Below are 10,721 nucleotides of genomic sequence, written 5' to 3'. Positions count from 1 at the left end.
GATACTGGGGGTTTAGACATTGCAGGTGGCAGGCGGTTTCTCCCTCTGCGTCAGTGTGCAGAATGCTAAACAGGTAAAGCCCAAGCCATCCAGCCTCCCTCCCAACACTGTCCAGAAACCAGCACCCCGAATGAGGCCACACCGAGAGCTCATCCCCCTTTTTGGCCCATAAATATGAAGCTTTCCTGGGTCCTCTGCTACTGGGGTTTGTGATAGCAAAGAGTGAAAGCAATCACACAGATTCACGGTCTTCAAGAATGCTTTTCCTTAGTGGAGCACAGCCCCAGTGAGGGAGGATTTGAACAGCATTCCATTTTCCTTTGTTGGTGGTGTTCAAATGAAATAGCTGTACAAATTACATCAAAGAATATTTGTATCCCCCATTCTTCATGTGATCTTAAAACACCTGAGGTCCCACACATGCAGGATAGCAGAATAGAATTGCCGTCTTCACTGATAAACTTGTCAGTGAATTTATTCATTTGCTAGTTACAGTAAGCAGACCTTGGCTAAAATATTGGATTCTTTTTCAATTTAAATAACTAATGAGCCAGCATGTTGCTGCTGCTGTGTTCCCAAGAAATTCCACAAATCAAAACTCCTCATGCTTACCAGACACAAACAAGAAAGAAACAAATATCCTAAATAAAGTGGTATGCATGCTAGTATAGCCTCAACATATCACATACAGGTACAAGAGTATTGACCAACCAGACTGTGAGGGTTTTAGGTTGTATTTATAGCCACATCAAGGAGTTACACAGCAGCTTAATCTGACAAGTCAGATCTGCGGGGCAAGGTTTTGATTTGAGTTAGGAAGACTTCCCTGTGGTGGCAGAAGTGAAAGCCAACCGTGACCGACCTGCTCCTGACCTCGATTTAGTACAAGCTAGAAGATAATGTCACACGAATCGCCCTCATTTGCACAGAGATTAGGTCCACATACTGCTAATCATTAGGGCTTTATGCATTTTTAAATGAGGGGGAGTAACTCAGGCCGAGTCAGTAATAATTGATGAAGTCGACGACTACAGATGGGACATGATGACTAATTAAACTAGGTAACCGATAAACTCTTATCTTTTATCCTCTAAGGACCAATAAAAACACTTTAATCAAGAGCTCCCGAGAGCTGAGACATTAAATAACACAGAGTTCTAAGCTCCAAGTAATAGTTAAAATATACATTTTTAAATCAACCAGATTGCCCTAAACTATAATAATTCCTTAATTCTCAAATAATTGAATACAATATTGTGCTATGTAGTTCATAGGAAGTAACTTTCAGCTAAAGCCTGCTGGAGTAGTTTCAATCTTTCTTTGGGGCTGACAGGCAAATTTTACAGAGCTACACAATATGAAGTGATAGACATTCTGTCTTGGACCATTTCTTTGCTGTAGGTGGCAGGCAATTAGGCTGGATTGACAGGGCACAGCGGAGGGGTGTGTGGAGAATTCACTGAGCACCAGGAACCATTTCATCCATCTGACAGCACGGGGCCGCCTGGATCTGAATCGATTCGTAACGCAAACACCGGTGACGGGCGCTCGCTCGCTCTCTGAGTGCTTGATAACAGGGCCGGAGCGCGAATATAAACACCGTCGCCACACTAGCCCCCCGTGAGCCGCGCCACCACCGATATGGCCCTGACAGAGTAAATGCACGTCTCGTTTTCCCGGCGCCGCCTCGGGTGCCAGGCTTTCAGTGGGCATTTGTTTTTTTAGTGTGTGTATGTGTGTGTGTGTGTGTGTGTGTGTGTGTGTGTGTCTGTTGGTCATCTCCATCCGTCTGAAAGCGTCGCCATCTGGCAGTGAGAGAGGCGTCTCTGACAGCTGCTGTCCCGGCTCCCCTGCGCCTAATGAGCCTTTGAGGAGACCAGGGTGTCCAGTGAGGCCTCTTCACCTCCTCTCGAGACGTTCTGGACTGAGGCGGGAAGGTGTCTGGTGCTGAAAAGAAAAGAAAAAAACCTTGAAAGAGATGGTAGCAGAGCGCTGGCTGGCAGGGCAACAGGCTCGATCTCAGCGCCTCTCTGTGCATTGGGTCTCTCAGGCCCAGCTTCTGAAAATGCTCAGTTAAGAAGAGGAGTGAGAACAGCTCAGCCTCAAGAGGAAGAAGCTAAAAAGTGTTTCAGTATGAAAGGGAATATCCAGGCAGATTTGCCAAATGTTGATGCATTTCATTAGTTAGTGTATTTTTATTGTGTATTGTTGCTGATTTTTTTTTTATTTCTTGTGTCTAGTTTTGGTTTGTTGATTTCTTTGTTGTATCTAGTTATGTCAACAAACTAATACACACAGGATCTAAAAGATTCCTCACCGGCTGTTCCTCACCGGCTGACAACATGGAGGTGGCAGGGGGATTCGTGATGACTCAGCGATGGCAGACACAGGCCCGGGTCTCAGAGGAAGAGCCAACCTTGTTTTGCGGAAGGGCACGCCCTCGGTTCTGATCTTCAGTGGAAGGTTCTAGCATGTGGGACAACAGCAAACATCCCGTTGCCTGCCTCATAATTACAACCAGGGAAACACCTTGACCTTGAGACTAAGCTGAGTCCTCAATGTCTTAAAAACAATGCTAAGATGCTGGGCAGAGGAGACATAAAAAAAAAAACCACACAGCCCCTCAGGAAGTTGCTTGTGTCTGGGAAACTATGACAGGGATGTTGGCTTTGTTTTCAAGGTGTGACACTCTTGGGTGTCTCCTTGAAACCTTGAAGTTTTAAGAAGACGCTGAAACCCAGCACAAATGCACACTACAGCTCTCCCACCAGAATACAGAGTATACGACATGGGCCTTATATCTGCTGAGGCACAACTATGTTGTTGCCACATCACTCTCTGCATAACATAATCCACTTTTAGAAATGTCATCTCATCTGGAGTCTACTGCAAGGAATCTAATGTACATTAAGATGTGCTTCCTCCTTCCAAAGTGCTTTAAATGGTTGACAGCAGACAGAGAGATGCAGAAGCTAGAGAGAGATGCATTATGCTGTCACTACACACAGAGAACCTGAAAGGGGGAGTGAGGATCAGTCATGCATTAAATATACTCAATCTTCTAACTTTGCAGCCATTGTTATGTGATTGCAGATCGTGGTCTGACTTGGGAGACAGAGTCCTTTCTTTCTCACGCACTCTCTATCTCTCCCTCTGTTAGAGTGTGTGTGACTGTCTAATTCAGCACAGACATCACATTGTTTTTTTATGCACAAAATGCCCCTAAGAGCAGCAACCCCCCCCCCCCCCCCTTCCAATTACACGGTCAGGTGTTCCACTGCAGTGGCAAACAAGCATCTTCTGCTCATTCTGACCAGGGGCATTGTCAGATTAGAATGTCCAGGAAAGGTCAGTGATTATCTGCGCGGGTCTGAAATTGAGGTCCCGGCATGGTGGGCCTGCCAGGCAGTGTCCCGTTTCCGCAATGGAATTGGGCCACATTAAATGGTATGCAGCTTTGCACTGAGGGGTGAAACAATCAGATAGGAGCAGGCGGGGGGAGAAATAGCATGACAGCCATGGAGCAGATTTTTTGGCACAGTTAAACCGCACTGGAGAGTGCGGTCAGGATTGTCCTTTCTACGGGTTGTGCACAGGACCGCAAGGTCATTTCTCGGTGTTAAGCTGCTGTGTCTAGCATTTGACATGACAGACAAATACTCCAACGTGACCGTTTTTGACCCGCTGTCTGTCACAGCCACTGTGTGCGAAATGGTGCCGTGACAAAGGGCATTGTGGGAAACCCCCTATTACTGCTATCCTGTGGCAATGAATACCAAAACTACTGGAGAGGCCTGAGCCGGCGATAACAAGGGAATGATTTGTCTAATATGAGAGAGATATCGACACCAGCTGGACACTAAGATCAATGTCAACCAGTCAGCCGTCAACTGGTCAGCATGTTTAATGGTATCTGAATCACCCATGCATATGTATTTGTGTCGGGCAGTTTGTCACACTGTGATATAGACATAAATTAGATTAGGCCAGAGTACACAATGCCTATTTCATGGCATGGAAATTAGATTTACAGAAGCAGCAGTTGTATGGCTGGTGTCATAACAATGCGTTATTATGAGGGCTACACAACTGCAAATTCTCAAATCTATAGTGTTTGGAGGTGCTGAAATCCAATAATGCTGTTGCAAACAGTGATTCATCTGGCGGAGAGGAACTTGAATGATCCTCATTGGAACGGTGTCACTTGTTTTGGTGCCGGAGGCTCCTCGGGATGTTTCAGAGGAAAACTTAATTACTTCATAAATAATTACGGTTCTCCCCGACACCAAGACTGCTGCTGTTGTGTAAACCAGGATTCAAAGCTTGCAAAGTGAATAGCTGGAGCTGGGGGGGAGAAAAATGAACGCCTACCAGCATGGGGATTTTGACTGATGGTTAATTTGTGAACCGATGATGCTTGTACAATCAAGTGCCTGGAGGGCAATGTAAAGATATTGTCTATGGAAGGGAGAAAGAATAAAAACAGATCTGGGTGCCCCAGATTTATGATGCTGGTCTCAGTAGGAAGCAGTGGGTGGCTGCTTGACTTCCGCTGCCTGAAATATGGAGCAATTATGAGGCTGTCATCTCTCTGATGCCAAAAATTCATCTCTATGTGAAAAAAAGATACAACCGTGGCAGAGCAAATCCCTTTTGGAGGCTCTCATCACACCCAACATCAAGCGGGTTTGATCTTAGGGTCTCACCGAATCGCAGAGAGGAAGAGAGAAATTTGGATGACACTAACGGTTCCTTACTTAAGATAAAACACATTTCAGAGATGCAGGCAAACTACCTTTACTGTGCCTGTGCTGAATTCATCATAGTTACCAAAGCAGGGCTTGCCAAATTAGGCTGCTCAGTGAGATCAATGGCTTCAGAGTCAGATGAGGGCAATGCAGATTGGTTTTGCCCACCTACTGAGCTGGAGATGTTTCCCCAGCTCTGCCTGATTTAAACCTCATACAAATTCAGAGCTGCGTTATTGGTGTTGGTATGCACCCCGCTGAAGGACCTCAAAAGGACCCTCACAGAAAAGAGCAGAGAGAAGACATCCCCCTCCACATGCATGCACAAGACAGCGACTTGTCTTTTAAGACAAACACTCTGGGTTTATAAATAGACCGAAGAAGTGGGGAAGTGGAGGGCCAAATATACCTCATTGTTTGGTGCAGTCACTTCCGCCCACATCCAGTGGCAGGAGGGGCACATGTGTATAGGCTGCCCTGCTCCGATCAACTTGGGAGAGGCCTCCCAGGGGACAGGCTGGTCCCAGCACTAGGAGACTTTCTCACGGCAGCCTGGGAATCACTCCCTAGCATACTGCTGTGTGTCTCTCTGTGTGTGTGTGTGGGGGGAGGGGGGGGGGGGGGGGTGGACGGGCAGAAGTGGGTGCTGGATGACTGTCAACAGAGTGCCACAGACCACAGCCCTGTCTGAGTCTAATCCATAGCCACTGCAGTCTCACCAACAGCAGTAAACAGCATCTCTCTCTCTCTCACCTCCTGATGAGAGAGGAGTCACTGATTATGTGCACATAGCGCGCCAAAGCTGCCCTTCGGCACATTCGCTGAGTGGCAACGCCGCCTCTGACCCTGAGATGCAATCAATAAGTGTAGTGCTGCTGTTTAATGACATCAATTTGGCACCAGGGTCAGAGACCAGACAGAGCGGGCAGTGAGTAATCTGCAGAGTAAACTGTGACTGCTGTATAAACCCTGCTTTTGTTTCACAAATAGGAAATTAAGTAGGGGCTAATCAATAAGAGGGAGCAAAGTGATAGATGTGACTTTGGCCTGGTTTGGGGCGAGGTTAAAAAAAAGCCTCATCGTCGATGAGCGAGAGCATGTGCGGCGGATATCCTTTAAAGCACTACTAACTGGTCTCAGATCAGCTGTGGAATACTAAAGGGGTTTAATGAGAAGAACAAGAAAAGGCTCCACTTCAGTGGTGCTGAATGCGAGGCAGGCAAGCAGGCGATCGCTTCCCTTCCCTCCCCTCCCTGTTGGGGAACAAACAGATGTTCGGCCGCTCTCTTCTGAGCTCTGGGTGAAAATGAGAGTGGAATAACAAAACTCTCTGACGAGCCACTGGGAGATTCAAAGAGGAGATGAATTAAATATTTTAAAGCACTTCAGAGGGTGCAGAGACTGTTTCAGGTAAAAGCCAGTTTCAATCATTTTATTTTTTTATATGTTTTATTTTTTTATATTCTGAGCAAACCCAGATCAAAGTGTTTGTAGCTGGCACTGAAAATGGCATCCCCTAAAACTCTGCTGCAAGTGTATAGAGTGTTCACCCTTTAAGCCTAGTTTGTCAAATATCAAAGCATAGTTCAGTTCCAAACTTCCCCCAGCCCACTAATTTTTGCAATTGTCCTCACATTTCTTTTAGATTAATTTCAAATCAACTAAAGGAACTTGAGGGTGCAAAAATAACTTCTATTCAGCATCTATTCACAGTGGTGAACCCCAAGGCCAGAAACAGCTGGCTTTGAAGAGACACAAGGTGATTTACAATGAGCCTGTGTAGATGAGCAAAGCCAGAGGTCAAGCCATGACCCATGACCTTCACAGCATAAGTCCAAAACAGCATAAACAGGCTACTCAAAATCCAAGTTGTGGACTACATTTGCTTTCTCTTTTTGTTATGCTCATGTTATGCTACATCTCATGGGTTATGTCTTCACAACATTTTAAATTATTAATTCAAACACACACCGAGCAGAGAGTAAACAGATACAAACGAAGACTAGGTCGAGGAAGACAGATGTCCTGTTTACTTCAAATATTTCTGAAGTGGTCCAGCCCTACTGGAACACACACGTGATGTGTTGTGACTAGAGGTGTCCCAAACTTAGTGTCACGGTGGTCCCCTTATTTGAGTGTCCCCGGCATCTCAGCAATGCCAGTGCAGGGAGACCCCCCCTCAGCAGGGAATGCAGTGGGACTGTCTAAGCCTGACCCTGGGGGTTACACTCACACAAGATCTCCTCTGGACACCAGAGAGAGGGAGATGCTCCAGGTCATCATAGAGTTCCTAGGATAGCCACCAAGAAAGAGTAGCAAAACGATGAACGATAAACAATGAACGATGAATAGTTACAATGATAGTTATTTTCGAGAACTCATACGCTAGACAACTTTTTCTTAGTGACATTTTGCTGATGTGCATACATAATTCTCAATGACAGTGTATAGAGTATAGAGCTTTGAGACAAGAGTAAGGAGCTACAGTCTGAAGGTGCTTAAGTGTCTAAGAATAAGAGGTTAAGAATACACAAAGCCTCCCACTCTGGGCAACGCTCTCTGGGCAGTGGAGTTTTGCGTGCAACCGGCAGTGGGTCAGCGAGCTGTGCCTCTGGTGAGCTGCGGTTGGCATCCCGGGCGCATCTCCAGCAGCATCCTGTTTGTGTGCCAGTCGCCCCTGGGGCACTGCCATACGTGTCTGCCATGAAAGGTCCGCAGAGGGACTTCAAACGCACATGCCGACCGATTACACGGCTGCCAGTAAGCATATTAACATGCGTGCTACATGCTCCCTCCATGGAAGGAAAGGATTTTTTTCTCCAAACACTCTGTGCGAGGTAAACAGACCAGGCTGGGATATCTGAGGGCTCAGTTGCACGCAAAGGCTGGAGAAGTGCTTTGCAGCGGAACTAATCACAATGGAAGCCCTCAAATCTCAGAGGCAGAGAAACCCGTCCACTGAAACCGTCTCTCAGGTGGAAATAAAAGTGTTGCATGTGAGAGCAACCATGTATTTACAGTACAGCCGCTAAAGTGCTGACATACTTAGTCCAATAGTTAAGAGTGCGCAGTAAACATTTTTATTAATATGGAATGGAGGCTTATGGTTTTGAGATAAAATGTGATGTAAGGGGTTTAACATCTTTATCTGGAAGACCTGATGTTTTTGCCATGAATTATTCTCAACTTCACAACATGCAATCATGTTCCTGCACATTTCTCAAAATGCATTTTAATCATGTTTCACAAACTTTGGTTAAGCCATCTGTGACTTCACAGACAGATTTCCTATCTAAGGCCCTGGAATGGAACCATAGTGCGGCTTCATTTAGTCCTATCAAATTTTAACCCTCCATCCAGACTCATGGCTTGTTACTCTCATTACATTAAAAAAAAAACAGACGGTTGCATTGCATTGGAATCTGTATCCTCCTGCACGCCACAGACTGCAAAACAGGTTGAACATCAAACCCCCTGCTGTTGCGATTATGCGCTCATAATGGGAGTTGACAGAAGTGGAGAAGTGCACAGCCGTGGCACATCCGAGGGGAATTCATTAATACCGAGCTCACGGGCTGTACTTCACATGGCCATCTCTCTTAAAAAACCTCTCCATTATTCATAACAACACAAAAGACAAAAACATATTACAAAATGTGGCCTCCCATCCGCTCGGTTTAATTCCCTCGGCCTCGAGGGGGTTCTCATATATTCTCCTGTGCATACGATCAATCACTCAGCCATGTCACGATGCAGGCTTTTAAAATGGAAGGATAACACTATTAGCGAGAGTGAAAGAAACCACCTCCATTTTTTCCTCAGCAGTCAGCTCAGCACAAACCCAAACAGTATAAACAAAATAAAAGGCTAAAAGGGAGAGAAGGATAGCAGTGGAAGTAAATAAAGACATTCCCAGTGACCACCGCTTATTCTCAGTTTGGCTATTATTAGCGATGAGAAACTGTTAGCCTTGAGTGCCAAATGGCCAATCGATTTGTATCGCCTGCGGTAGCAGGGGGCCCCTCTGCTTTAAATGGCTCTCCATAATCTCAGGATGCCTCCCAATCAGGGAAAACAGCCTGCGCCCTTTTCAACACAGATGGATGAAGGGTCCGCGGGAAGCACAGAAACAAAGAGAGGTGTCGAGCTGAGAGGCATGTGTGGCCGTGTGGACAGGCAGAGGAAGGGTCAGTACAGAGGGGGGCTCGCTAAGTGTTTTTGCTGCAGGCATTAGTGGTAGGCCTAATGGTGTTTTTGAAACGTGCTCAGTGGATTCTCAGATCCCGCCATGCAAAAAAAAGAATTTTGCTGAATTAAATATATGAAGTCAGATGTTAATAGTTACTGATCGGTTTGAGCTTTCAGTTAATTGTATGAATAAAAAATTTACCGTATTTGCCCTTGAATGTCTTAATGCTATTATTTTTTAAACAAATTCAGCAATATAAAAAAAACCCTACAGGTGTATGATGCAATCTTAAAGTACTTTCTAAAGGTGAGGGCATCTTTGGATGAGTAGAAGAATGGTTGGTGAATAAGTTCTGTCTCACAATGCTGAAATTAAGAATGAAAAGTGAAAAATAAGTATCTGAAGGTAAACAACTTTAGGAAGCACAACTTCCAACAGAAAATTAATGTTAATCAAAGCCCAAAATATTCTTTAATGTGCTGTTTTGTTCACTATGCCTAATGACTGCAGGCAACAGACTTGACTTGACTTACAAACACCACCAAGAGCATAGCTGCCACTGATCAAATCAGGCTAGTCGTATTTCAGTTATAATTTGCAAGGCTGCACTGACAGAGCTGTTTTACATTTCAACATAGTGAATAGCCAGGGCAGCCTGCAGGTATAGCATATATGGGAAAAACAGTCTAGACCATCATGAATTATTAGACCGAAGAGTGAAACTGTGAAAAAGAAAAGATGATGCAGTCATTCAGCAGGCCGACATCACCAAGAGCAGAAGATAGGTCACTCTCATGAGAGATTAAGGAAAGAGAGCAAGGAAAGTTTCCTAGCCAGACTGAGGCAACGGTAAGTTCAGTTCATACCGCAGGGCCAGGCCTAGCCCTTCATCATCTTTTCTCCCAGTTGCCAAGGGAACATTCCTGTTTTCACATTTTGCCTGACATATTGTGTTACACAACAATGTCAAGAATCCTCGCCAAATATGGTTCAATTCAAGGAATGCTGAGCCTATTTTCCTGCAGTGTTCAAGGCAAAGCAGTTGGCACTTTGTTTGTAGGCTTATACTTAAAAGAAATGCACATGGTCACACAGAGAAGCCATTGCATTAGCTCACAACTTGTGGGCATATGATCGATGTGTTGGCTGTACAAATAATGAATGCAGTAGCAAGCTCTGTGACAGTGATGGCGTTACTCACTCTGAATAAAACACAAAGCAAACAGCCACGTAAAAGTTCCCCAGCAGCTCGGGAGGTGGTTTGGGCTGCAGGAAAGAGGCAGATAAAGGCTTTAGAAACACTATACTGTATAGGTATAGAGCAGTGAGCAATCTCTGTGCAGAAGTGGGGGAAAACTGAAACATGCTGGTCTGAATCCGAACAAAAGAAAAGGAAAAAGTGATCTGTACAGTATTGAATATGTGAATATATATATATGTGAATATGTGCTGTGCTATAGTGCTGTGATATAGAATTATTCATGAATTCTGTGGATCCACAGCGGTTCGACAACCTATGTCTTTTATGCAAGGTTGTAACATCAAGTTACAATCTCAGCTCCTTGTGAAACAGAATTTTACATCTTAAGACCTTTGAGGATATTCAGAATTTCTCCACTTTCACCTCTCACACCAAACATGAATTACATAACAGCATCCAAAGTAAGTAGTGTTGACATCAGACACTGATTTATGACACGAGATGTGACAGTCACATCATACTGAAAATAGTTGTGACAGCCAGATGAAAACAACTATGTTCCCTCTAAAGTTCAAAGGGAATG

At 44.9% G+C, this 10,721-nt stretch overlaps 1 long non-coding RNA gene across 1 annotated transcript; it reads right to left on the bottom strand.

Moving 5' to 3' along the window:
- Positions 1 to 718: 718 nt before the first annotated feature.
- On the bottom strand, positions 719 to 2,448 carry LOC121694624. Its single transcript, XR_006025844.1, has 2 exons — positions 2,318 to 2,448; positions 719 to 1,947 (listed from the first exon to the last, which is right to left on the bottom strand). It is a non-coding gene; the product is annotated as an uncharacterized LOC121694624 (long non-coding RNA).
- Between the last annotated feature and the right edge of the window lie 8,273 nt (positions 2,449 to 10,721).

This window comes from Alosa sapidissima, chromosome 20, assembly GCF_018492685.1.
Source record: "Alosa sapidissima isolate fAloSap1 chromosome 20, fAloSap1.pri, whole genome shotgun sequence".
NCBI classification, from domain to species: domain Eukaryota; kingdom Metazoa; phylum Chordata; class Actinopteri; order Clupeiformes; family Clupeidae; genus Alosa; species Alosa sapidissima.
Note: the sequence above shows the minus strand (reverse complement) of the source record. Positions and strands in the feature narration are given on the sequence as shown.